The sequence below is a fragment of the Pseudopipra pipra genome, chromosome W, assembly GCF_036250125.1.
Source record: "Pseudopipra pipra isolate bDixPip1 chromosome W, bDixPip1.hap1, whole genome shotgun sequence".
Classification (NCBI taxonomy): domain Eukaryota; kingdom Metazoa; phylum Chordata; class Aves; order Passeriformes; family Pipridae; genus Pseudopipra; species Pseudopipra pipra.
This window is the reverse complement of record NC_087580.1, coordinates 4,564,634-4,586,704: the sequence shown is the minus strand read 5'-3', so window position 1 is coordinate 4,586,704 and position 22,071 is coordinate 4,564,634. Positions and strand designations below refer to the sequence as shown.

At 56.2% G+C, this 22,071-nt stretch overlaps 2 pseudogenes; one reads left to right on the top strand and one right to left on the bottom strand.

Annotated features, from left to right (window-relative positions):
- The window catches only part of LOC135404800 (class II histocompatibility antigen, B-L beta chain-like), a 230,248-nt pseudogene that overhangs the window by 197,517 nt on the left and 10,660 nt on the right, over positions 1-22,071 (bottom strand).
- LOC135405994 (zinc finger protein 239-like) lies at positions 841-1,919 on the top strand (annotated as a pseudogene).

Genomic DNA, 22,071 nt, shown 5'->3' with positions numbered 1-22,071 from the left:
AGCCAAAAGGTCCTGGCGGTCGCTCGGCAATGGCGGGGGGGGCGAGAGCGGTTTGGGGGCCCCCGTGAGAACCAGGGGGGAACCCCGGTAGCCGCGGAGTGGGGAGAGCGGAGAGGGGCGATCCCGGAGCTGGGGGACCCCCGGAATGCTGGAGGGGGGGGGCAGAGAGGGAGCGCCGGGCCCCTTAAGTGGGGGTCCCGGAGAGGGGGAAGGCCTTGGGGTGTGGAGAGGAGGGGGGGCCCTGAGGCGGGGTGGGAGCCGAGAGCGCCAAGAGGTTTGCGAGGGTGGGAGGCGAGAGAGGAGGGCCGGCCGGCCCCGGGAGGCAGAGTGGGGAGAAGTGAGCCCTGGGAACCCCCTGACAACACTAAAGGGGACCCCGGGGAGTGGGAACCCCCCGGAGCCGCGGGACCCCCGGCAGCCGGGAGAAGGGGGACCCCCAGTGCAGGCAGAAGTGCTATCAGGCCAGACAGGGGGGACCCCCCTAACCCCAGAGAGCAGAGAGGGGGAACTCCTGGGAGGGGATTTTGGGCTGAATGTTGGTGTTTTTGGGGTTTTTATGGGCACAAGTTGCCCGGTGAGTCCTAGAGCTGGACTTGGGCAGGAGGAACCCCCAAGGCAACGCGCTCACACCTTGTTTTTCCCCCCCCATCAGGATTTCTGCTTCCCAAAGCTTGGGCGGATGGAGGAGGAGGCTGCGAGGAAGAGGAAGATGCCGCGGGCCCCCCAGGCAGGTGAGGAGGAAGTCAGTGCCCCTTTGGGTCGGTCTTTTGTTGCCGTCCTGCCGGGGCCGGAGTTGGGGGGATGTCCTTGGGCTTCCCTGTGGGCCGGAGGTAAATCCCCTGCGTGTCCTTGTTGCTTCCTGCCCCAGGCTCCGAGGTGAGGTCGGAGAGCGCGGAGGACAAATCCCGGCGGCAGAGCCTGGTGGGAGAGGCCGTTTTGAAGGGCTCCCCGGCGCAGGAAGGCAGCAGGGAGGAAAAGGGCCGGAGATGTCCCCGCAGGAGGGGTTGCAAAGCCAGCCCAGGGGGCTGTGAGGAGGAAAGAGCCAGCGTGTGCCGGGAAGGCGACCGGAGCTTGAGGCGGAGCTGCGAGCTGGTGGTCCCTGAGCAGCCTCCCAGCAGGGAAAAGCCCTTCAGGTGTTTGGATTGTGGGAAGAGCTTCAGCAAGAGAACCAACCTCCTGAGGCACCAGCACATCCACACTGGGGAACGGCCCTACACGTGTGGGGAGTGTGGAAAGAGCTTCACTCAGAGCTCCAACCTGCTCCAACACCAGATGATCCACAGTGGGGAACGGCCCTACATGTGTGAGGAGTGTGGGAAGAGCTTCAGTGACAGCTCCACCCTCCGCACCCACCGTCGCATCCACACCGGGGAACGGCCCTACACGTGTGGGGAGTGTGGGAAGAGCTTCAGTGACCGCTCCACCCTCCGCAACCACCGTCGCATCCACAGTGGGGAACAGCCCTACACGTGTGGGGAGTGTGGGAAGAGTTTCAGGCAGATCTCCCACCTGCTCCGACACCAGATGATCCACAGTGGGGAACGACCCTACACGTGTGAGGAATGTGGGACGAGCTTCACTCAGATCTCTGACTTGCTCCGACACCAGATGATCCACAGTGGGGAAGGCCCTACACGTGTGCGGAGTGTGGGAAGAGCTTCAGGGACAGCTCCAGCCTTTGCAAACACCGTTGCATCCACACCAGGGAATGGCCCTACAAGTGCTTGGAATGTGGGAAGAGCTTCAGCACAAGCACCAAGCTGCTCAGCCACCAGCACATCCACACTGGGGAACAGCCCTACACATGTAGGGAATGTGGGACAGCTCCACCCTCTACACCCACCATCGCATCCACATCAGGGAGAGTCCCTACAACTGTCGGGATTGTGGGAAGAGCTTCAGACAGAGCTCTTCCTTGACCTCCCACCAACGGACCCACCGGTAAGAGAAGCCCCGAGTGCCCCGACTGCGGGAAGAGCTTCGGCCGCTGCTCCAACTCCATCAGCCATGGGAGGACCCGCGTTGGATGATCCACAGGGACCCCCGTTGGGCACAGACCTGGTGTGCTGGTTTAATGGTAAACCAGCAGGGGAAATGTCAGCGGTGACACCTGGAATGGGATGGAACACCTGGAAAGGGAATGAGAATGCCTGGAATGGGAATGGGGACATAAAGAATGGGATGGGGACAATAGCAATGGGATGGGAACACCAGGAATGGAAATGGGAAGACCTGGAATGGGAATGGGGACATTGGGAGCAGACTGGGGACACTAGGAATGGGAATGGGGGCAGAAGGAATGGGAGTGGGGACACGAGGAATGGGGAGGGAACATCTGGAATGGGAATGGGAATTCCTGGAATGGGAACACCTGGAATGGAAACGGGGACACCAGGAATGGAAATGGGAACACCTGGAATGGGAATGGGGACACCAGGAATGGAAATGGGAACACCTGGAATTGAAATGGAGACACCTGGAATGGGAATGGGGACACCAGGAATGGAAATGGGAACACCTGGAATTGGAATGGAGACACCTGGAATGGGAACACCTGGAATGGGAATGGGGACACCAGGAATGGAAATGGGAACACCTGGAATTGGAATGGAGACACCTGGAATGGGAACACCTGGAATGGGAATGGGGACACCAGGAATGGAAATGGGAACACCTGGAATTGAAATGGAGACACCTGGAATGGGAATGGGGACACCAGGAATGGAAATGGGAACACCTGGAATTGGAATGGAGACACCTGGAATGGGAACACCTGGAATGGGAATGGGGACACCAGGAATGGGAATGGGAACACCTGGAATTGAAATGGAGACACCTGGAATGGGAACACCTGGAATGGGAACACCTGGAATGGGAATGGGAACACCTGGAATGGAAATGGGGACACAAGGAATGGAAATGGGAACACCTGGAATTGGAATGGAGACACCTGGAATGGGAACACCTGGAATGGGAATGGAGACACCTGGAATGGGAACACCTGGAATGGGAATGGGGACACCTGGAATGGGAATAGGGACATCAGGAATGGGAATGGGGTCACCTGGGCTGGGAATGGGAACATTGGAAACGGGAACATTGGGAGCAGGTTGGGGACACCAGGAATGGGAATGGGAACATCTGGGATTTGAATGGGGACACCTGGAATGGGAATAGGGAAAACAGAGGTGGGATGGGAACACCTGGAATGGGAATGGGAACATTGGAAACGGGAACATTGGGAGCAGGTTGGGGACACCAGGAATGGGAATGGGAACATCTGGGATTTGAATGGGGACACCTGGAATGGGAATAGGGAAAACAGAGGTGGGATGGGAACACCTGGAATGGGAATGGGGACAATAGGAATGGGAATGGAGACAATAAGAATGGGAATGGAGACACCAAGAACTGGGAATGGGGAAAACAGAAGTGGGATGGGAACACCAGGAATGGGAGGAGGGACAATAGGAATGGGAATGGGGACACCTGGAATGGGATGGAACACTTGGAAAGGAAATTGGAACACCTGGAAAGGAAATTGGAACACGTGGAACAGGAATGCAAACCCGTGGAATGGGAATGGGAATTCCTGGAATGGGAATGGGAACTCCTGGAATGGGAATGGGGACACCTGGAATGGGATGGGAACAACTAGAATGGGATGGGAACTCCTGGAATTGGAATGGGGACACCTGGAATGGGATGGGAACAACTAGAATGGGATGGGAACACCTGGAACAGGAATGCAATCCCGTGGAATGGGAATGGGAACACCCGGGCCCGGGCTGTGTCCCTGGTGAAACAGGAGGCCAGGCCCAAAAGAGTTCACTAAGAAATTTGGGCCTGCTAACAAGCTCCCAACATCCAAGACCATCTGTGCTCGTTCTGTTCTACTGACTGGAGCAAAGCTTCAGAGAATAGAACAGGAACATGTCCTAGGCCTAGAGGGGATAAATTAGAGAGACAGCAGGATCAGGGAGACATTGGAATAGGAGGAATAGGCCGGGAGCCAGGGCTTTTTCCAAGCTTCAGGGAGCGGGTCAAGAACAATGGAAGAGAAGGAAGGTCAAGCTGAGGAAGATGAGTTGAAGCCCCCAGAGCCACGGAGGAAGAGTGGAAGTCCCCTCAGGATTGAGGGCCAAGAGAAGCACCGCCCCAAGCCCCGCCTGAGCTCCACCTATACTCCGCCTGTTATTAATATGCAGAGATAGATGTTGGAATCACTTGAATATGCATTTAATCACAGCTGAAGATTGTATAAAAATGCTGATTTTGTGTGAAGCCTTGGAGCAAGTTTGTCCAGCACGAGCTGGCTTGCTCCCAACGTTGAATAAACAAATACCTTGCTGCTTAAAGATAAAAAAGTCTCTGAGCAGTTTCTCGGTCCGATTTTTCGGATTCAGCGCCCAGTCTGTCCCAGGATGATCCCAGTCACTCCTGGTCTCTCCCAGTTGCCCCCAGTTTCCTCCATGTGGTCCCAGTCATTCCCAGTTGCCCCCAGAAGCTTCCAGCATGATCCCAGTTGCTCACAGCCACTTCCAGTCATCCCCAGTGCACTCCCAGTTGCTCCCAGGATGATCCCAATCACCTCTTGCATGATCCCACTCACTCCTGGTATGATCCCAGTATGACCCCAGTCACCCTCACTGTGGTCTCAGATGCTCCCAGCATGGGCCAAGCTTCTCCCACTGTGATCCCAGTATGGTCCCAGTTGTCCCCTTTATGGTCCCAGTTGCTCCCAGTTGCCCCTAGCACAGATCCAGTCACTCCAAGTATGATCCGAGTCTTCCCTCCTGACAGTCCCACTCAATCCCAGTTGCTTCTCTTGTAAATCCAGTCACTCACAGTTCCTTCCAGTTGCCCCCAGCCTGGTCCTAATTCCCCTTCACGTAGTCCCAGTCACTCCCAGTACAGTCCCAGTCACCCCCACCATGGTTGTAGACACTCCCAGTATATCCCAGTAGAGCCATCAGCATGCTCATAGTCCTTCCCAGTCACTCCCAGATGCCCCAGTAACATTCCCGTTTCCACCAGTATGATCCCAGTGACTCCAAGGCACTCCCACTATATCCTATGTGGCCTCCAGTTGCTCCCAGTAGCCCTCAGTGTGGTCCCAGTTGCTCCCAGTATGATCCTTGTTGCCCCAGTTCTGGTCCTGGAGGGACCCAGTGTGCTCAGATCCTGCTCCCGGGGGGTTCTGCTGGGTCCCAGTCCTGGTCCCGGTGTATCCTGGTGTCCCGGTCCATCCCAGTCAGTCCCATTCATCCCAGTCCATCCCAGTCAGTCCCAATCCATTCCAGTCCATCCCAGTCCATCCCCGTCCATCCCAGTCCATCCCAGTCCATCCCAGTCCCTTCCCAGCAGCCGCCGCCGTTTCCCGGGTCCTGCCCCCCCGCCCCCCCAAGATGCTGACGGGGGTCGGGGCTCCGTCTTTGCCTTCGTCTCCCTGGGCCTGCCTGGAATGAAGGGGCCGCTGGGACACTGCGGGACCTCCTGAAACCAAAGGAACCCTGGGAGAATTTGGACACTCCTGGAATCAAGGCACAATTGGGACACTGCAGGGCCCTATGGAATAAAAGGAACCTTGTGACACTGCGGAATTCATGGAATCCAGGGGCCTTTGTGACAGGGGGGCCTCATGGAACCAAAGGAAGCCTGAGGTGTTTCAGAAGGTCATGGAATCAAGGGGCCACTGGGACACTGCAGGGCCTCTGGCAATTAAAGGAACACTGGGACACTGGGGCAGGACATCCCCCCTGCAATGGCACCAAGACAATGCCCCATTTGCAAAGGGGTCAGTGCTGAGCTGAGAGGGGGCCAGGACAAGGCAGGAGATGTTGGACCCCAGACTGGTTTGACCCCAGATGAAGGCCCTGATGGTGAGGGAACCCCTGGAGTCCAAGGACTGTCAGTCCATGGGTTTCTACCAGAAAGGGCCAGTCCCCTTTCCCAGGGGCAGGTTCTTCCAACAGAACCCTTCTTGGGGGGTGTGTGGAGATTCCTGCCTTGGCTGGGGACCCCCCAAGGTCACTGCTGGAGGTTGAGAGCAGAGATCTCCCCACGAGCGCTGGTCTGGGGGAGTTCCATCCATCTCTAATTAAGAATTATTGCTTGTTTGCCACCTTTAGTAGAATTGCTTCAACAATTGCTTTAGTGTAGTGTCCTGTCCTACCTTATCCTGTACTACTGGTAGTTTTAGTGTGTATGTTGTGTAGTAAATAATTCTGGTTTAGTCCTTTTGTCTGATCATTATTAAGAATAAGTAGTTCATTGATATAAATATAGTTGCTTTTCCATCATTAAAACCTGTGGGACAAAACTGGTTCAATCCCATCTCTATAATTCCTTAAATTCAAAGCATTGGCATAACCCAAGGCTGAGATTGGATCCAGCTGCCCCCAGGCTCCTCTGGGAGCAGGAGTTTAGAAAGCCAGGGAGTCCGTTCTGCACCTCGGGACTCCAGGGCAGGACTTCTCCAATCAACTTTGTCTAAGCCTTGAACTCCCCCTGCCACAGGAGGGATGGGGGAAAGGGAGCAGGAAAGGGGAGAAAAGGTGGGAAAAAGGGGGGGTGGGGCCCCTTCAGCTGAGGGGCTAAAGGGGTGGGACCCCCAAAGGGAGCACAGGGAAGCTGTGGTTTAGTGGGACAATAGGAAAGGGGTAGGAAAGAAGGGAAAAGTGGTGGGCTGAGACCCCCAAAACTGAGTGTGAGGGGTGTTGGGACCCCAAAGTTATTGGGAGGGCAGTGGGAGCCCCAAACTGAGTGCAGGGGGGGTGTGGGGGTTGTGTGGACCATAGGAAAGGGGTGGGAGAGGGGCTGAAAAGGGGGGGTTGGACAGCAGGAAGAGGAGTCCCAGGGAGGTCCCTTGGTGTCCCCATCACTCTAGCCCTGGAGCCGTTCCCTGGGGCTCTGGGGGGGTTGGATCTGCACTGGGGGGGTCCCCAACCCCTCTTTCCATCCCTGGGGGGCTGATGGGGGGTTCCCCTCCACCCAACAGCCGGTGCTGCAGTGGCCACAGGGGAAAAGGTGGGAAAAGGGGGGTCTGGGGTGGCCCCTGAGGTCCCACCCTGCTGTGGGGTATCACAACCAGCACGGCTTCCCCAGAGGAAAGGCCTGCTGATCAAACCTGAGTTACTTTATGACAACGTCACCCCCTGGCTGATCAAGGGAAGGCAGTTGATGGGATCTTTTTGGGTTTCAGTGAAGCTTCCCATAGTGTCTGTGCCCAGATCCCTCTGGACAAAGTGTCCAGCCCAGAGCTGGATAAACACACCCTGTGCTGGGCGAGCAATGGGCTCCCGGGTCGGGCACAGAGGGTGGCAGTGACTGGGGGGACATCAGATGGGGGTCACTAGGGGGGTTCCCCAGGGCTCCATCTGGGCCCTGTGCTCTCCAACATCTCCATCCATGACTTGGACGCAGCACTGGAAGGGACATGGAGCAAGTTTGCAGATGACCCCGAGATGGGAGGAGCTGCTGAGTCCCTGGAGGGCAGGGAGGCCCTGCAGAGAGACCTGGACAGATGCCAGGGCTGGGAATCACCACCCATGGAAGTTCAACAAGGGGCAGTGCCGGATTCTGCCCCTGGGATGGGGCAACCCCTGATGTGGGGACAGAGTGGGAATGAGAGGCTGGAGAGCAGTGCTGGGAAAGGGCCCTGGGGGTCCTGGGGGGTGCCCACTTGGCCAGGAGTCAGCAGTGCCCTGGCAACCAGGAGGGACAACCCTGTCCTGGGGGCATCAGGCCCAGCATGGCCGGGTCAGGGAGGGGATTGTCCCGCTCTGCTCTGCCCTGGGGCGGCCTCACCTCAATAGTGGGGCACTCTGGGGGGACACAAGGGAAGGAAGAGATGGAACCAGTAGAGAGTGTCCAAAGGAGGTCACCAGGATGGGGAAGGCTCTGCAGGGGAAGCCTTAGGAGGAGCAGCTCAAGGCACTTGGTGTGTTCAGCTGCACAAGAAGAGACTGAGGGGAGACCTCATGGCAGTTCCAACTTCCTCAGGAGGGGCAGAGGAGGGGCAGGCCCTGAGCTCTGCTCTGGGGGGACCAGGGACAGCCCCCAGGGAATGGCCTGGAGTTGTGTCAGGGCAGGGTCAGGTTGGATGTTAGAAAGAGGTTCTTCCCCCCCAGGGTGGTTGGCACTGAACAGGCTCCCCAGGGCAGTGGGCACAGCACCAAGGTTGACAGAGCTCCAGGAGAGTTTGGATGATCCTCTGGGGCACAGCCTGTGACTCTTGGGGATGGGCCTGGGCAGGGCTGAGGGTTGGACTTGATGATCCCTCTGGGGTCCCTTCCAACTCGCACATTCTTTCATTCTGGGATTCTGTAACACCCCACCTTTGCCTGCTTTGCTGCTTCTGTGAACCACGAGTTCCTTCCTTGATTGTTTCTTTCCTTTCCTTGGCTGGTTTCTCTCCTTTGCAGTTGGTTACACAGATTTTTTCTAGGGCACATTCTGGACAACCACTGCTGGTTCAGTTCTGTCTCAGAGCCCGAGATCAGCCTTATGGAGCTAAAGGAACCCTGGGACACTGCGGAACCTCATGGGATCAAGGGACCATCGTGACACTGCCTGACCTCATGGAATTAAAGGAACCCAGGGGCCACTGTGGAGCCTCATGGAACCAAGTTGCCAGTGTGACATGTGGGGCCTCATGGAATCAAAGGAGCCCTGAGACCTTTGGTACTCTCATGGAATGCAGTGGCCTTTGTGACCCTCTGGAACCTCATGGAATCCAAGGGCCACTGTGACACTGCAAAAGCTCATGGAACCAAGGGGCCATTCCGGAATCACAGAATCAACGAGGTGGGAAAAGACCTCTGAGCTCATGGAGTCCAAGCCATGCCCCAAGCCCACCCTGTCAACTAGACCATGGCCCTGAGAGCCACATCCAGTCTTTTCTGAAACACCTCCAGGGATGGTGACTCCACCCCCTCCCTGGGGAGCCCATTCCAACACCCAGTCACCCCTTCTGGGAAGAACTTGAGCCTCCTGTCTGACCTAAACCTCTCCTGGTGCAGCTTTAGGCTGTGCCCTCTTGTCCCACTGCTGGTTGCCTGGGAGAAGAGATCGACCCCCCCCGGGCCCCCCCTCCTGTCAGGAAGTTGTAGAGAGTGAGAAGGTCCCCCCTGAGCCTCCTTCTGTCCAGGCTCAGCAAGCCCAGCTCCCTCAGCTGCTCCTCACAGCACTTGTGCTCCAGAACCTTCAGCAGCCCCAGTGCCCTTCTCCAGACACGCTCCAGCACCTCAACATCTTCCCCAAAGTGAGGGGCCCAGAACTGGGCACAGCACTCGAGGTATGGCCTCAGCAGGGCCGAGCCCAGGGGCAGAATCCCTGCCCTGAAGGCAGCTCCCTGCAATCAGCTCTGCTGCAGCCCTGCAGGGCCGTTCTGCTCCTTGTCCTGCAGCTCCACCATTCCCTGCTCCCTGCAGCCCTGGCTCCCTCAGCCTTCCCCTGCCCAGCCAGACCCCCTTGTCTGGCAGCAAGAGAGCAGCCCTGGGCAGCCCAGGGATTGTCTGGGGCTCAGAGCTGTCTGCCCCAGCCTCCAGCATCTCCTGGCTTGCCTGTGCCCAGCCCTGCTGCCCTGCCAGAAGATCCCACGGTGTTCCCACTTGCAATGGAATGGGGGACCTGCTCCCAGGCTTTGCAGGCCCTTCTGTCCCTTCATCACCCACCTGATGATTCAACCAAGGCTCTGTGGGATGATTGTCAGTGTTCCTGAATCACAGGATGTGCCCACCCAAAGACATTTTCAGCATCTCTGTCCTGCCTTGAGATCAGCTTCTCCTCCAGCACAGCCCCTCAGGGGCTGCAGAGACCCCCCCAACAGCAAAGGCCTCTCCTGCCAGGGCTGCAGAGACCAACCCAGCTTTTCCCTGGCCTGGGGGGAAGCGTTTCCCCTTTCTGGGCTGTCCCATTGCCATCTGCCCCTCCAGCACGTCTCTGCTCCAGCCCAGCACTTGCACACATCGGCTCCGGGCACTCGGTGCTGCTGCTGGGAACGAGATCATTTTCTGATTCCTTTAAATGAATGGTGTTCATTAACTTGTTAGTTAATTGCTTTAGTGAATCATAACCAGAATATTCATCCTAAACAGTGGGTTAGTCTTAAGTCACTATTGGCCAGCACTTAGCAAAGTTTGTCATCACCTGCTCTTGTGGGAACAGGCTTGGGAAAATTATTGCAACTCTGAGTTCTGCTAAACTAGCCCTGATCTGCTTCAGTGAACAAAGCCTGGGGAGAGAGATGGATTGCTGAAACTGGACACAAGGAATGCAGAATTTACAGACCACAAGGACATTGTGCAGGAACTAGAAGATAAAGAAGAGGTTAACAAAGACCATACAGTAGGTGTTGGAAACTCCCTACCTGGGAAAAGGATAATAAAAAGCCTGAAAAATGTGGACTAATTAGCATGAGAAGTGAGAGTCAATAACCAATAGAGGACAGAATACTAAATACTGAAGAGGATGATGCAATTTAGAACTGATGCCCTTTAAATTTTTAGTTTTTTTAAAAACATATAAATAAGTGAAAAGGCTGGGGGGGCAGGGAGGTCTGGAGTTATCCCCCACACACCCCCTGACCAGAAGAAAGTGGTGCCTGTCTCGCTGATACAGAAGGGACAGAGTTGGAGGGTTTCATTTGTCCCATTTGTGGCTGCAGCAGGAAGAGCAAAGTCTTCTCCTCTGGAAAGGTTTCTTCCCTCAGGGTGTCTGGTGCACATTGCAGTGGGCACACAGAGGAGTGCTGGGCTGGAATGGGTTTGTTTCCAGGTGCCCTGCACAGTATCCCCTGGCACAGGGGTGGCCACAAGACAGGGACCAAAGGGCAGGGAGACCCTGCCCCGTGGCCAGAGCAGAGGAGACACCGACTCTGAGCTCATCAGCAGGAGAGTAAAGACTTCATCCCAAAATTCTCACTGCTCCCTCCAGTAAGGTAGGAAAGCCACTGCTGGAAATGGGGGACTCTTTTGGATTAGTTTCCTAGAAGACTTCAAGCTTCAAATCCTCTTTAAAAGTGGTCAGGAACAAGGGTCTCAGCCTTCTTGGGGCTGTGACAGACCAAGGGAACACAAAGGGTCTGAGGAAACGCCCCTTTTGTGGGACAGAGATGATGCCCAAAGCTCAGAGGTGGGCTCCTGAAAGTCGGTGACATTAACTGTCCTTGGGAAGGAAAACCCCCAGCCCCAGTGTTTCAGGGGCAGGTGACAGGGTGCCCAGGGCAGGCAAAGGCCAGCAAGAGGTTCCTGGGCTGGCCCCTTTTGGGTGGGAGCAATCCCTGACAGAGTCAGGCTGGCAGGTGGCATCCAAGGTTTGGAGGTGGCTCCCGGGGGGGATGACAGTCCCTTTCCTTGGGAAGGACAGCACCCAGCCCCAGTGCTGGGGGGCAGAGGAATGGTCTCCCAGGGCAGGCAAAGGCCAGCAGCAGCTTTCTGTCCTGGCCCTTTTAGCATGGCAGCAATCCCCAGACATATCCAATTCGGGAAGTGCTATCCAAATTTTGGAGCTGGGCTCCTGGAAATGATGGCAGTCCATGTTTTTTCCAAGGACAGCATTTGGCCCCCATGCTGGCAGTGCAAGTGACTGACTGCTGAGGGTGTTGCCAAATGCTCTGACATTGTTGGGATCAATCAAACGCTCGAACACGGTGGGTTTAGTGTGACAAAGCAAGGCATTACTTTCTTTGCTGGCTGTGTATGTGGCCAACAACAATGCTGCCTTCACACAGACAGCAGTACATCACTTTTGCACCCATTTACACATTTTTGACGAAGAAATTAATGTTCATCGGTTCTAAATGCCATCATTTCATTGTTCCATTTCAGTAATTAGCATTCTAGCCACTCTTACTCTCTTGTTGCTTATGCTAATTAGTTCACACTTTTAGTCTTTTTAGCATCTTTTTCTCCAGTGGGGATTTTCCCCCACAAATGCTGAGCCTTTGTTCATCTTCCTCCTTACCTGCTGCTTTCTGCAGAAGGCCCTTGTTTCCAGATATCCAGGTTCAAGAACACATCTTTCTCTCCCAGGCTTTGTTCCCTGAAGCTTATCAAGGGTAACTCTCACAAAACTGACAGTTCTAGTGCTTTTCCCAAGCTGTGTTCTCTCCAAAGTAGCTTGTGAGGAATTGTTGCTGTGTGCTGGCTAAAGGTGATTTATGGCCTAACACCCCCTCTGTGATTAATGGAAACAACGAATCCAAAGGCAAAGTGGGCCCACGGAAAGATTAGGGAAGTTCTCTAATTTCCAGGAAGGGCCCTGTGCTGCCCCCAGACTCTTGGCTGTGGCTCCTTGGGGCGAGTGTGTGATTCCCCCGAAACTGAGACTCAAAGGTTCCCCTTTGCAATGGTGCCGGTCTGTGCCTGGTGCACTGGGAGAGGCCTGTGCCGAGGGCAGAGCTGGAGAGCCCCTGTGCTGCTCCAGGCCTGCAGAGCTGCCTCTTTGCCTGCAGCCCTGGCCAGCTGGGAGCGGGCAGGCCTGCGGGCTCCCTGCCTGCTCTCCAGCCTCTCCCGTGCCTCGGGCGCTCCAGCCCCGGCCCACTGGGGCTCCGCTGGCCTCGCTCCGTGGTGCCCGTGTCTCCTGCCCCTGGGCAGCCCCAGCCCACCCCGCTGGGCCATGGGCTGGCTTTGCCCACAGCCGGGAGCTTGGAGAGCCTGGGGGGAAAGCTTCTGCCAGGGGGGTCCTTCCCAGGCCTCCCGTCAAACCAGGCGGGGTCTCTCCTGGGAGCAGGAATTCTCCCTTGCTCAGCAATTTTCCAGGGCCTTTACAGTGGAAGTTTCTGGCAGGGGAGTTCAAAAATCAGGAAGTTTCTGAATGCTTTTTAGTTGGGGTAGTTGTCACATAAGTGTCCAGGTTTTGGAGAAGAGATGCTGAACAAGGGCCCTCTGTATCCAGCTGTAAATACTCTGCTCAACAGACAAGGTCAAGTAAAGTTCAAGCTCCAAACAAGCACCAGAGACCAGCAAGAGGCCACCAGAAGACCCCCAGTGACCAAATAAGGACTTGGGAAGGACTTCAGAAGGACCTCTCTGAGCTAATTCTCATGGGTGTGATCTTTCTGAGGGAAGGAGTGAATATGTAAGACATTTGCTGGATATGTAAAATTGTGAGTAAATCTCAGCTGCCCTGGGGGAGAACGGGGCACACACCTGGTTGGGGGGAAGATCCTCCCATGGGTGAGGGGCTGATAACAAAGAATGGCTGCCCACTATTGCTCCCAAATTGAGCCTTGGGGGTTCCTTTTTTGCCCGTTTACAGTCCCACCATGAGGAGACAAGTGCCCCTTGCAGCCCTGGGGCCTCATTGCCTCCTTGTCCCTGCTCAGCAGCCTGGGAGGTTGTCACAGGTTTACTTGTTCAAAAAAAAAACCAGGCAGGGAATCTTTCTTTGCCCTGCATTGCTGTAAGGGGGGGATGTTGAACGGGGGAGGGGAGTTTTTGCCTTGGGTGATTGACCCACACAAAAGAACCAACCAGCAGATCCACATTCCAAGCTGAAGACCCTCCAAAGGCTGTGGAGGGGTGTGGGGTTTTTTTAACTCTCTCCTCAGAAATGGGAGGCACTGCCTGGAGGATGCCACTTGCCCCTGCATGGTCCCAGTTGCTCCCAGTATGATCCCACTATGAGTCCAGTCACACCCACTATGATCCCAGTAAATTCCAGGGGATTCAATGAATCCAGTTTGATCCGAGTCATCCCCAGTATGGTTGCAGTGCCTCTCACATACTCCCAGTGTTATTGCAGTCACTCCCAGGATGGTCCCAGTATGAGCCCAGCAGGGGCCCAGCTGCTCCCACTCTGATCCCAGTTGCCCCCAGTGTGGTTGCTCCAAGATGGATCAGGAGTGGGGACCCCTCTGTGCCCCCCCCTTGTGTCACCCTGTTCTGGGGGAGCTTTGGGGGGACATCTGCACACCCACACGGCATCCAACGCATCGCAAAGTGTGCTGGGACCCCCTTAAACCACCCCACAGCCCCCAAGGAACCCCCAAACCCACTCAGAGCCCACCCAGGACTCCACCTAACCCTTTTTTGGAGGACTTTCATGAGCTCTGGTAATACTGGGAGCCTCCCCTGGCTGCACGTGAGGAGTTCTTGGGTGAGTGGGGGTGTTGGGAAGGGAGGGGTCGGTGAGTCAGAGGGGATAAAAGGGGTGGTGGGACCCCAACACTGAATGGGACAGGAGTGGGATCCCCCAAAAGTGAATGGGGAGGGAGGCTGAGAATTGGGGGCTGATGGGAAAGGGGTGGGAGAGGTCAGAAGAGTGGGGAAAAGGGGAGGGTGGGACCCCCAAACTGAGCATGAGGGGGCTGGGGATTGGGGGAATGATGTGTAAGGGGTAGGAGAGGGGGGAAAAAGTGGGGGTTGAGACCCCAAAACTGATCTTGGTGTGGCTGGGGATTGAGGGGACCATGAAAAAGTGGGAAGAACAGGGAGAGGGATGGAAAAGGGGGGTGGTCTGGAGGGATGGATGGTCCCATGGGGGTCTTTGGGCACTGGGGGTTGGGAAAGGGGGGTGGTCCCCCCGAGCTCCCAACTTACTCTAGGTGCTGGGGGCTGCTGGATCCAATCTCAACCTTGCATTGTGCCAACAGCTGAAATTTAGAGCAATTCTAGAGGGGTGACTGAACCACGTTTGTCCCCCAGGCTTTAGTGATGGCAAATCATATCTATTGATAGAAAATGAATTATTTATTTTTGCAAATGATGACACAGAACAGAATGATTTAGTGAACAGTAGAAACACTAAAACTCCCAGTAGTACAGGATAAGGTAGGACAGGGCACTACACTAAAGCAATTGTTGAAGCAATTCTACTAAAGGTGGCAAACAAGCAATAATTCTTAAATAGAGATGGATGGAACTCCCCCAGACCAGCGCTCGTGGGGAGATCTCTGCTCTCAACCTCCAGCAGTGACCTTGGGGGGGTCCCCAGCCAAGGCAGGAATCTCCACACACCTGCCAAGAAGGGTTCTGTTGGAAGAACCTGCCCCTGGGAAAGGGGACTGGCCCTTTCTGGTAGAAACCCATGGACTGACAGTCCTTGGACTCCAGGGGTTCCCTCACCATCAGGGGCTTCATTTGGGGTGAAACCAGTCTGGGGTCCAACATCTCCTGCCTTGTCCTGGCCCCCTCTCAGCTCAGCACTGACCCCTTTGCAAATGGGGCATTGTCTTGGTGCCATTGCAGGGGGGATGTCCTGCCCCAGTGTCCCAGTGTTCCTTTAATTGCCAGAGGCCCTGCAGTGTCCCAGTGGCCCCTTGATTCCATGACCTTCTGAAACACCTCAGGCTTCCTTTGGTTCCATGAGGCCCCCCTGTCACAAAGGCCCCTGGATTCCATGAATTCCGCAGTGTCACAAGGTTCCTTTTTCTCCATGGGGCCCTGCAGTGTCCCAATTGTGCCTTGGTTCCAGGAGTATCCAAATTCTCCCAGGGTTCCTTTGGTTTCAGGAGGTCGCGCAGTGTCCCAGCGGCCCCTTCATTCCAGGCAGGCCCAGGGAGACGAAGGCAAAGACGGAGCCCCGACCCCCGTCAGCATCTTGGGGGGGCGGGGGGGCAGGACCCGGGAAACGGCGGCGGCTGCTGGGAAGGGACTGGGATGGACTGGGATGGACTGGGATGGACTGGAATGGACTGGGACGGACTGGGATGGGCTGGGATGGACTGGGATGGACCGGGATGGATTGGGACTGATTGGGACGGACTGGGATGGACTGGGAAGGACTCGGAGAGATGGGGATAGACTGGAATTGACTGGAATGGACTGGGATGGACTGGGACAGACTGGGATGGACCGGGACACCAGGATACATCCGGAACCAGGACTGGGACCCAGCAGGACCCCCGGGGAGCAGGATCTGAGCACACTGGGTCCCTCCAGGACCAGAACTGGGGCAACAGGGATCATACTGGGAGCAACTGGGACCACACTGAGGGCTACTGGGAGCAACTGGAGGCCACATAGGATATAGTGGGAGTGCCTTGGAGTCACTTGGATCATACTGGTGGAAGCTGGAATGTTACTGGGGCATCTGGGAGTGACTGGGAAGGACGATGAGCATGCTGAGGGCTCTACTGGGATATACTGGGAGTGTCTGCAACCATAGTGGGGGTGACTGGGACCATACTGGGAGTGACTGGGACTACATGAAGGGGAATTAGGACCAGGCTGGGGGCAACTGGAAGGAACTGTGAGTGACTGGATCTACAAGAGAAGCAACTGGGATTGAGTGGGACTGTCAGGAGGGAGGACTGGGATCATACTTGGAGTGACTGGATCTGTGCTAGGGGCAACTGGGAGCAACTGGGACCATGATGGGGACAAGTGGGATCATACTGGGATCACAGTGTGAGGAGCTCGGCCCATGCTGGGAGCAACTGAGACCACACTGAGGGTGACTGGTGTCATACTGGGATCATACCAGGAGTGATTGGGATCATCCTGGGAGCAACTGGGAGTGCACTGGGGATGACTGGAAGTGGCTGTGAGCAACTGGGATCATGCTGGAAGCTTCTGGGGACAACTGGGAATGAGTGGGACCACATGGAGGAAACTGGGAGCAACTGGGAGAGACCAGGAGTGACTGGGATCATCCTGGGACTGACTGGGCGCTGAATCCGAAAAATCGGTCCGAGAAACTGCTCAGAGACTTTTTTATCTTTAAGCAGCAAGGTATTTGTTTATTCAAGGTTGGGAGCAAGCCAGCTGGCGCTGGACAAACTTGCTCCAAGGCTTCACACAAAATCAGCATTTTTATACAATCTTCAGCTGTGATTAAATGCATATTCAAGTGATTCCAACATCTATCTCTGCATATTAATAATAGGCAGAGTATAGGTGGTGCTCAGGCGGGGCTTGGGGCGGTGCTTCTCTTGGCCCTCAATCCTGAGGGGACTTCCACTCTTCCTCCATGGCTCTGGGGGCTTCAACTCATCTTCCTCAGCTTGACCTTCCTTCTCTTCCATTGTTCTTGACCCGCTCACTGAAGCTTGGAAAAAGCCCTGGCTCCCGGCCTATTCCTCCTATTCCAATGTCTCCCTGATCCTGCTGTCTCTCTAATTTATCCCCTCTAGGCCTAGGACATGTTCCTGTACTATTCTCTGAAGCTTTGCTCCAGTCAGTAGAACAGAACAAGCACAGATGGTCTTGGCTGTTGGGAGCTTGTTAGCAGGCCCAAATTTCTTAGTGAACTCTTTTGGGCCTGGCCTCCTGTTTCACCAGGGAAACAGCCCGGGCCCGGGTGTTCCCATTCCCATTCCACGGGTTTGCATTCCTGTTCCAGGTGTTCCCATCCCATTCTAGTTGTTCCCATCCCATTCCAGGTGTCCCCATTCCCATTCCAGGAGTTCCCATTCCCATTCCCATTCCAGGTGTTCCCATTCCCATTCCAGGTGTTCCCATTCCCATTCCACGTGAACCAATTTCCTTTCCAGGTGTTCCATCCCATTCTAGGTGTCCCCATTCCCATTCCTATTGTCCCTCCTCCCATTCCTGGTGTTCCCATCCCACTTCTGTTTTCCCCATTCCCAGTTCTTGGTGTTCCCATTCCCATTCCAGGGGCCTCCATTCCCCTTCCTATTTTCCCCATTCCAGGTGTTCCCATCCCACCTCTGTTTTCCCTATTCCCATTCCAGGTGTTCCCATTCCAATTCCTGGTGTCCTCAATCTGCTCCCAATGTTCCCATTCCCATTCCAGGTGTCCCCATTCCAATTCCACGTGTTCCCATTCCCATTCCTGGTATCCCCAACCTGCTCCCAATGTTCCCATTCCCATTCTCAATGTTCCCATTCCCATTCCTGATGTCCCCATTCCCATTCCAGGTGTCCCCATTCCCAATCCAGGTGTCTCCATCCCCATTCCACGTGTCCCCATTTCCATTCCTGCTGCCCCCATCTCCATTCCTGGTGTCCCCAGTATGCTCCCAATGTCCCCATTCCCATTCCAGGTGTTCCCATTTCCATTCCTGGTGTTCCCATCCCATTGCTATTGTCCCCATCCCATTCCTTGTGTCCCCATTCCGATTCCAGGCATAATCATTCCCATTCCATGTGTTCCCATTCCCATTCCAGGTGTCTCCATTCCCATTCCTATTGTCCCCATTCCCATTCCAGGTGTTCCTATCCCACCTCTGTTTTCCCTATTCCCATTCCAGGTGTTCCTATCCCACCTCTGTTTTCCCTATTCCCATTCCAGGTGTCTCCATTCCCATTCCTGGTGTCCCCATTCCAATTCCTGGTGTCCTCAATCTGCTCCCAATGTTCTCGTTCCCATTCCAGGTGTTCCCATCCCAGTTCCTGGTGTCTCCATTGCAATTCCTGGTGTCCCCATTCCCATTCCTGGTGTCCCTAACCTGCTCCCAGTGTCTCCATCCCTCTCCCCGGTGTCCCCATTCCCAATCCAGGTGCCCCCATTCCCAGGTCCTGATGTCTCCATTCCCATTCCTGTTCTTCCCAGTCTGCTCCCAATGTTCCCATTCCCATTCCAGGTGTTCCCATTCCCGTTCGAGGTGTCCCCATTCCCATTCCTGGTTCCCAGGGAGGAACTGCCGGATGCCGGAGGAGGAGCCAGAATTTATTGCCCAAAGCAGGAGATTTTCACACCAAAATTAACCCCCGGTGATGTCACCACTGTCCCCATGATGTCACCAAAGTCCCCGTGATGTCACCAATGTCCCTGTGATGTCACCACCGTCATTTCCCCTGCTGGTTTACCTTAAAACCAGCACACCAGGTCTGTGCCCAACGGGGGTCCCTGTGGATCATCCAATGCGGGTCCTCCCATGGCTGATGGAGTTGGAGCAGCGGCCGAAGCTCTTCCCGCAGTCGGGGCACTCGGGGCTTCTCTTACCGGTGGGTCCGTTGGTGGGAGGTCAAGGAAGAGCTCTGCGTGAAGCTCTTCCCACACTCCCCACAGTGGAAGGGCCTCTCCCTGATGTGGAGGCGACGGTGGGTGTAGAGGGTGGAGCTGTCCCACATTCCCTACACGTGTAGGGCTGTTCCCCAGTGGGGATGTGCTGCTGGCTGAGCAGATTGGTGCTTGTGCTGAAGCTCTTCCCACATTCCAAGCACCTGAAGGGCCATTCCCTGGTGTGGATGCAACGGTGTTTGCAAAGGCTGGAACTGTCCCGGAAGCTCTTCCCACACTCCGCACACGTGTAGGGCCTTCCCCACTGTGGATCATCTGGTGTCGGAGCAGGTTGGAGCTCTGATTGAAGCTCTTCCCACATTCCTCACACATGTAGGGCCTTTCCCCACTGTGAATCATCTGGTGTCGGAGCAGGTTGGAGCTCTGATTGAAGCTCTTCCCACATTCCTCACACATGTAGGGCCTTTCCCCACTGTGGATCATCTGGTGTCGGAGCAGGTGGGAGCTCTGTTTGAAGCTCTTCCCACACTCCCCACACGTGTAAGGCCATTCCCCACTGTGGATGCGACGGTGGTTGCGGAGGGTGGACTGGTCACTGAAGCTCTTCCCACACTCCTCACACATGTAGGGACTTTCCCCACTGTGGGTCATCTGGTGTTGGAGCAGGTGGGAGCTCCGTTTGAAGCTCTTCCCACACTCCCCACAGTTGTTGGGCCGTTCCCCACTGTGGATGTGCTGGTGCCTCAGGAGGTTGGTTCTCTTGCTGAAGCTCTTTCCACATTCCAAGCAGCTGAAGGGCTTTTCCCTGCTGGGAGGCTGCTCAGGGACCACCAGCTCGCAGCTCCGCCTCAAGCTCCGGCCTCCTTCCCGGCACACGCTGGCTCTTTCCTCCTCACAGCCCCCTGGGCTGGCTTTGCAGCCCCTCCTGCGGGGGCATCTCCGGCCCTTTTCCTCCCCGCTGCCTTCCTGCGCCGGGGAGCCCTTCAAAACGGCCTCTCCCACCAGGCTCTGCCGCCGGGATTTGTCCTCCGCGCTCTCCGGCCTCACCTCGGGGCCTGGGGCAGGAAGCAACAAGGACACGCAGGGGATTTGTCTCCGGCCCACAGGGAAGCCCAAGGACATCCCACCAACTCCAGCCCCAGCAGGACGGCCACAAAAGACCCACCCAAAGGGGCACTGACTTCCTCCTCACCTGCCTGGGGGGCCCGCGGCATCTTCCTCTTCCTCGCAGCCTCCTCCTCCATCCGCCCAAGCTTTGGGAAGCAGAAATACTGAGGGGGTGGAAAAAAGGGGGGGAGTGCTTTGCCTTGGGGGTTCCTCCTGCCGAAAACCAGCTCTGGGACTCAGCAGGCATCTTTTGTCCATAAAAACCCCCAAAATCAACAACATTCAGCCCAAAATCCCCTCCCAAAAGTTCCCCCTCTCTGCTCTCTGGGGTTTGGGGGGTCCCCCCTGTCTGGCCTGATGGCACTTCTGCCTGCATTGGGGGTCCCCCTTCTCTGGGCTGCCAGGAGTTCCGCGGCTCCGGGGGGGTCCCACTTGCCGGGGTCCCCTTTAGTGTTGCCAGGGGGGTCCCAGGGCTCACTTCTCCCCACTCTGCTTCCCAGGGCCGGCCGGCCCTCCTCTCTCGCCTCCCACCCTCGCAAACCTCTTGGCGCTCTCGGCTCCCACCCCGCCTCAAAGCCCCCCCTCCTCTCCACACTCCAAGGCCTTCCCCCTCTCCGGGACCCCCGCTTAAGGGGCCCGGCGCTCCTCCTCTGCTCCCCCCCTCCAGCATTCCAGGGGTCCCCCAGCTCTGGGATCGCCCCTCTCCGCTCTCCCCACTCCGCGGCTACCGGGGTTCCCCCCCGGCTCTCACGGGGGGCCCCCAAACCGCTCTCGCCCCCCCCCGCCATTGCCGAGCGACCGCCAGGACCTTTTGGCTGCTCTTCTTTGTGCTCCCGCTCGGCTCCTCCCTCGGCTGGACCGCCGCTTTTGGCGGGTTTCCTCCTCCGGGATCCGCCCCCCTGCAGCCCTTCCCCCCCTGGCCCAACCCCCTTGGGCCCCCCTTGGACCCCCCTTGGGCCCCCCTTGCCCAATAAGTCTGATTATACAGACAAGCAATTGGTTTGAATCCACAAAACCCAAATGTAGAACCCAGCACCCTGGGCCATGAACAAAGTGCTGTTCCTTGGGCCCTCCCCGAGTCCAAAGTAAAGGGAGAGGGGAAAAATACCTGCTGGTAGGAGAGCTGTTGCAGTCTGGTCAAAAGTGGGGATTGCAGTCCAGTTGAGGGGGGTGGTCTCAGGCTGGTTGAGAGTGGTGAGCTGCAGTCCTCCTCTGGATCCCACGAGTGGTAAAAAGGTTCTGAAACTCCAGGTTTATATATTCTCCAGTTCAGGCAGGAATGCCCAGTCCTCCCCTCACAGCGGGGAATTCCATAAAAGGATGCTTAGTTCTTCCCTCAGAGCGGGGAATTCCATAAAAGGATATGAGGATGCTCAGTCCAAAAAAGGATATGAGGGTGCTCAGGACATTCCCCCCACCTCGCAGGCCTCTCCTGACAACAGTTCCGGGGAAAATGGCATGGAAGGCCAGAGAATACACAGTTTTGGGCTACACCCATCCAGTGAGGAATCGGTCCCAGCTGTTCTAACTAGGACACTGTGTCCGTCATCGCTGCCATCATCATCATCATCGGCCTCGTGGGAGTCGGTGTCTGGAAGCTCTGATCCGGTAACTCCCAGGATGGGGGTCGGGAAGGGGCACGGATCCGCCTGGCAGCATTCCGGGGATCCTGTGCCACAGGTGTTGATCCCTCTTTCTTTCCATAGGGAAGAGGGAGGGGAATGGATACAACCCCGCTCCCACCAGTGAGTCCCAGCAGCATGTGTGGATCCAGATCCTCTGGGCAGGGATCCCAGGATGGATGCCGGGATTCCAGAGGGGAATGGGGGCCTAATGGCTGGAGCGGGATTGGAAGGGGATTCCAGCTCAGGGCAGGATTCCAGAGTGGGCTCAGGTGGAATTGTGGACTGGGATCAGGGCTGGATTCTGGAGTGGGATTGGGGTGGGATGGATGGAGTAGGATTGGGGTGGGATGGACGGAGCAGGATCAGGAGGGATTCCAGAGCAGTTCCTACTCTCCCTGGGCTCCACAGTCGGCTCCATCCCCTGGGATGGGAACAGGGACATGGTGACTCCTTTCCCCGCTCTCAT